This window comes from Galeopterus variegatus, unplaced genomic scaffold (assembly GCF_000696425.1).
Source record: "Galeopterus variegatus unplaced genomic scaffold, G_variegatus-3.0.2 Scaffold2947, whole genome shotgun sequence".
NCBI classification, from domain to species: domain Eukaryota; kingdom Metazoa; phylum Chordata; class Mammalia; order Dermoptera; family Cynocephalidae; genus Galeopterus; species Galeopterus variegatus.
In genome coordinates this window covers 123,518-129,318 of record NW_007729058.1, presented here as the reverse complement: position 1 = coordinate 129,318, position 5,801 = coordinate 123,518, and the positions used below count along the sequence as shown (strand labels likewise).

The following is a 5,801-nucleotide window of genomic DNA, read 5'->3' as shown; positions in this document are numbered from 1 at the left end:
TTACCTCCTCTCCCCTTTCCTAGGCTGGACGGGCTCAGTTAAGGCAGGGGCTCCAGAGCAGACCGTAGGGGGGTTACCCACCTGGGAGGCCCTGGCGAGTCTGTGCTGTTTCCCGCACAGTTCCCTTTACTGCCCAGGGTTATGGGGACAAGGCTGGCAGGAGGACAACCGCATTGCTGGGGACTGTGGCTCCAGACGCTATTGTCATTGCCTTGGTCCAGATTACAATTACGTGGTCGGTTGCAGGTGAGAGAAACCTACCTCAAAGTAGCTTCAGCCACAATGGACGTTTATGGGAAAGCAATCTCAGAGAACCCGGGTGCACAGGCCTCTCGTTTCTCTGTTTCCTCTCATGTCCTCTCGTTTCTCTGTTCTCGTTCTCTCTCCGGACAGACCTTCAGTGCTTTGTCCTGCACGGGGACAGGTCTGGCTGCTCCATGGCCTCTGGTTTACATATCTGCTCAAGCTAACCAGCCCAGACTGAGACCAGTGCTTGGTCACGATTCCAGGTTCCCAGAAGAGAGAATCTGATTATCTTCATTTAGACAAACGGTGGCTGGAGAAGTCACTACCGTGTAATAGAAAGTTTTCCAGGTGATTATTGAGGGCTCAAAATATACCCGAGAAGTTACCTATTATCAGCTTGAGCATGTCCCTCCAAGTTTCTGTACCTTTGTGCAATAGCTCCCTTTGTTGTGGTGTCACCAAGGCTGTGATGATGGGAATGGCTCAGACAGCAGGAAAAGTTTACCAGCAGGTCCCTGGCCACCAGGGCTAGATGGTCAGTCCAACCCACCAGGTGAAATCCTGGTCAGACACCACCCCAGGCTCTGAGGAGATGGGCATAACCCAGATACGTTTTAGGGCTCAGTGTGGCTCAGCTTATGTACTGAGACACGGTTAAAAACACGCAGTCTGAGATCAAACTTTATAAAAACTTAATTATAATGTTTTGTTTGCATCTTTTAAGAAGTATTAATGGGGCACAAATTCACAACTCCTCAAGCCTTCCAGTTCCCTTTTGTCTCTTTCCTAGCAGCTGGTGGATGCCCGGGAGAGCTCACTGGCCAGACTCCCTCTGGCCTCCTCCTGTGCCCAACCCACGTGTTTTCCCACCATGTTCCTCCCCCTCCGCCCCAGTTCTGTCTGCTTGTGTTCTGCAGCGTGGCTTAGCCCCTCAGCCATATCCCATCCTCTTTCCTCCCACGGCTCAGGTCTTGTCTCTATCTACCCGTGTTTCCAGTCCTATTGCCCACGTTTTATATCTTGTTCATTAAAGACTAGACTCTTTTTAGAGGGTAGGGAAGACGGAAGATAGGAGGCAAAGGTTGGGGTGGGAGGAGGCAGAGAACACTCAGGTGATCATAAGCCGTGTCTCCCCCTTACAGAGCTGCACGAGGCCAGGTGCTCGCCCACCATGCGCTCCCTGTTAGGGAAGGAGCCTGACGGGAACACGGGTCAAAGGCCAGCACGCCTCTCTGTGGGACTGGGAGGTGAATAGGGAAAGCCACACAGATGTTTGAGGGGTACATTGAGAGGGGCAGGAGTGTCAAACAGGTAGCCCACCATGCGCTCCCTGTTAGGGAAGGAGCCTGACGGGAACACGGGTCAAAGGCCAGCACACCTCTCTGTGGGACTGGGAGGTGAATAGGGAAAGCCACACAGATGTTTGAGGGGTACATCGAGAGGGGCAGGAGTGTCAAACAGGTGGGAGTCCATCACATGGCCAAAGCATAAGGACAGGTAGGGTGATCGTTTCTGACCTACAGATGAGGACGGTTGGCTCAGAGGAGCTACAGCTGGCTCACTGATGGTCCCCAGTTGGTAAGCGGTGTAAGCAGGACTAGAACCCTTCTCCGTCCGACTTCAAGGACCATGTTTTACTCGCCACACCATACTTATGCTCTTACCTGAGACCTCCCTTTCTGCACACTTTACCACCCACGTCCAGACCTCAAGTCTCACATCACAGGACCCACTGGACCTCGCAGTGGTGTGTGGTGGAAATGACTGGACTCCTAACCCCAATGCAGTGTTACTTTCCATCTCACAAATACACAAGTGACGAAACAACAAAGAAGTCTGTCTTCCTTTCCCAAGGAACTAAACTGGAATCTGAAAGAGATTTATGGTGACTTGACCAGGAAGCCCTGCTCTCTGCTCACCGGAGATCATGTGCGGTTTTGCTCAGTAGCTGTTTGCAGACCTCCCGCCCTCCGTTACCGACTGGAGAGAGCCCTTCTCTGAGCTGGGCTGCAGATCATTCTGGAAGAAGTCTGCTCTGATGAGTGGAGGAAGTGGAGTAGGAAAAACCACATTCTAAGTGGAACAAACTGTCAAAAGGCCGGCCATTGACCCACATGCTTATTCGTGATCTTATCAGACTCTCGGGTTTTCTGGTCGACCACTTGGCAGCTTGCTCTTGGTTGTTGTGGTGGAGGTTGTGCTCGGTCTTGACCTACCAATAAAATCAGAGCTCTGTTCCCTGCGTGCACGTGGACAGGTACATCCTCCCGGTGCCCGGGGGCAGGAATGTTATTATGCACTCGATGAATATTTGGTGAATCTTGAGTAAATTCACCTCCTGAGACCTGCTCAGGGATGGCAGATGGACAGAGGGCAGTGGAGACAAGTGCCCTTCTCTTCTCCCAGGAGAGTGATTTGGTTTTAATATTAGAAACAGACGTGCACATCAGATGTACTCAGAGCGGAATGGAAATCCATCCATTAATCTGAATAAAATGTAACACACTCTGTAGCTCTTCTCGCTATCTTAGGTTTTTAGGGATTTCTAAGTAATTTATCTATAAAAATGAAAGCTAGAAAAACTCCCGAGTGGCCTAAGATTAGTCTGAACTAGGAGAAGATACAGTCTTGACCCTCGAGGGGTGCACATGAAGATCAGGAAGCAAGGCTGGGTGTGAGAATGGGAATCACCCCCACATGGGCTGTCCCAGAGAAAGTCCTGGGGAGTTCAGAGGAGCGCACCACTGGCCGGTGGGGAGCGAAGTACTCATGCAGGAGGTGGACGTTCATTCACTCTTTTTCAGTAAATATGAGGGGCCTTCAAAAAGTTCATGGAAAGATTAATGATATCTTTTAATTCTGTTTTTTCTACAGGCTTTCTGAAGTACCCTCGTATTTCTGGGCACCACCCAGCTAAGCACTGTACCTATTTGGGATGAGCAAGATACAGTTTGTGCCTCCAGGGAGCTCACAGCACTGGAAGAACAGATCAGTCGGCCAGCACCTCTGGTACTAGTTGAAGCTGTTGTGTGTAACCTGCAGTGGGGGCACAGAGGGGTGTATAAGTCTGTTTCTGTTGCTTATCTCAGAATATTCAGAACTGGATGATTGATAAGGAAACAAAATTTATTGCTTACTGTTTCGGAGGCTAGGAACTCTAAAGTCCAGGGAACACATCTGGTGAGGGTCTTGGTGGTGGCAACAGTGATGCAGGGTATCACGTTGTGAAAATGGTGGAGCAGAGACAGTAAGAGAGAGACAGACAGACAGACAGACTCTTCGTGCTCCCCTTTTAAAGCCTTCCAGACTACACCCATGACCACCATTTTTAATCCGTTCACTACTGCAGGGTCCTACAATCCAATCACCTCTTCAAGGCTCCACCTTTCAATTACCATAATAGGATTTCTCACCCTCTTAACAGTCACAGTGGGGGATACATTTCTAATACATAAAACTTGGGGGACACAATTCAAGCTTCAGTGAGTTTTGGGGGGACATAATTCAATCCACTAAAAAGGTGTATGGACGTCCCAACTGAGCCAGCCAGACCACAGGGGAGGCATCCTGGAGGATGTGTCTCTGGAACTCAGTCTTAAAGAATGAGGCAGATAAAGAGAGTAAAGGATAATTCCAAACAGAAAGAACAGCATGAACGGGCACACACTTTGGGGAGCAGAAAAATTGGGGTTTGCTGGAGTGTAAGTTTCAGATGGGGAAGAGCTCAGAGATGAGGCCATAACAGCGGGAAGAGTAGATCACAAGGGCTTTGTACACTTTGCCAGAGGATCCACCACGCAGAGGCTGGAGGCAGGGAGTCTCATTAAGACACCCCACGTGAGTGAAAAGCATGAGATGCCACTTGGTATGACAGTGGAAAGAAATGAGACAGACAGACAGAACTGTTGGTATTCTGAATGTCCGCAAGGGGCTAAGGTAGGCATTTCCTGTGTGTGGGCACAGTAAGGAAGCTGCTGCAGCTGGAGGTGGCAGTGACTAATGCCAGATGCCAAGGGCTGTGCAGGGGCTGAGGTTTTTGCCTCCTTGCAAGCTAATGAGTTGGGCTGTGATGGTTGCCTGTGTGCTGGCAACAGACTTCTGAGTTGGGAGGACTGGAGACTTTGTTACTCACAGCAGTAGTGGGAGCCAGAGTGTCAGCATGGCCACGTCAGTGCCCTGAGCCCCAAGGCCCACAGGGCTGGGTTACACCCAGGAGAGGGGCACAGGGCTGGGGGAGCCTGCTGCCTATGGAAGCTTGCTCTGTGTCTGAGAGGGAGACGTTATCTTGTCTCCCAAGGGTGTTTGGTGCAAACACATCCTCAAGAAATGTCCAGATAAAGAGGAGACTGGGGATTGACAGGATGTGTAGGAATAAGAGAGACCCTGGGAGAGGATCTCCGACATTGGAAGGGTGCTGTCTTTGTCAGCTCGGGCTGCTATAACAAATTACCACAGCTGGGTGGCTTAGAGGACACACATTTTCTTCTCACTGTTCTGGAGGCTGGACAATCCAATGTCAGGGTGCAATTCTAAACCCCTTACATCTGGTTTCCATGTGGCTGTCCCCACCAGTTCTGCCTCGCCTCCACCTGGACACTGTGGTGGGCCAGGGGCTGTGGCTGTGGGCTGTGAGGGCTCAGAGCTGCCCTTTCCCTCCAGAACTGTCCTCAGTCCAGCAGGAGCTGCCTCACCCAGGTGCACCCACCCCCTTCTCTGCAGTGCAGAGCTGGTGACTGTCTAGCGCAGGGTGCAAAAGTCAGCCCCTTTGTCTCACGGTGGACCCGACCCCCCCCCCCCTAGGCCAGTGCTGGTACGTCATCTAGACCCTGTTCTGCCCTGTGAAGCTGCTTACTCTCTGCTCAGCTTACCCTTTGCTCTCTCATTGCACAAGTTCCCAGAGGCAGGGATGGCCACTGGGTGGTTCCTGCAGCCCCAGCAGTCAACATGGGCCCTGCACGCAGTAGGTGTTCAAGAAGCACTTGAGGAACTGCATTTACTTGGAATGAGAAACAGTTACGTCAGTGACCACCAAATAAAGCAGACAGTAGATGGCCAAAGTGAAGGGTCCTGCAGGGGCCACCAGGACCCAGGATTGGGAGGATGGACGATCCCAAAGGGAGGCAGCTGCCAATCACCTGGCACCTGCACGTGCCCGATGCAGGGCTGTGTGCCCTCTGCAGACTCTCATTAAATTCCTAAAACCTTCTTTGGTATTGATTATTATCTCCATTTAACTGATGAGGTCATTAAAGCTCAGAAAAATTCAGTAACTTGACCTGTATACAGTGCAAGAAAGTTGCAGAGTCAGAGTTTGAGCCCTTGTCTGGCTGACTGTAGAGCCCACTCTCTTTCCACAGTCAGCTGGCCTGAAATGCTATCCTGAAGAGTTTGCAGTTGTTCCTTCAGGAATCTGGATCCCCCTGAACAAGCTGGGAAGGACTGGGCTGGTGGCGGTGATAGAGCTAGATGGCTTGACAGCTGGTTGGAGGTGGATGAAGAGCTTGGGGACAAATCCACTCTTTTATTGGTAGATGACAGAGCTGGGCATCACAGTG

At 51.0% G+C, this 5,801-nt stretch overlaps 1 long non-coding RNA gene across 1 annotated transcript in view; it reads left to right on the top strand.

Annotated features, from left to right (window-relative positions):
• The window catches only part of LOC103599399, a 26,195-nt gene extending 20,743 nt beyond the window's left edge, over positions 1-5,452 (top strand). The window contains exons 3-4 of the long non-coding RNA XR_551286.1: positions 3,121-3,255; positions 5,138-5,452. This is a non-coding gene — a long non-coding RNA (uncharacterized LOC103599399). The remainder of the gene's footprint in view (positions 1-3,120; positions 3,256-5,137) is intronic.
• Positions 5,453-5,801: the final 349 nt, after the last annotated feature.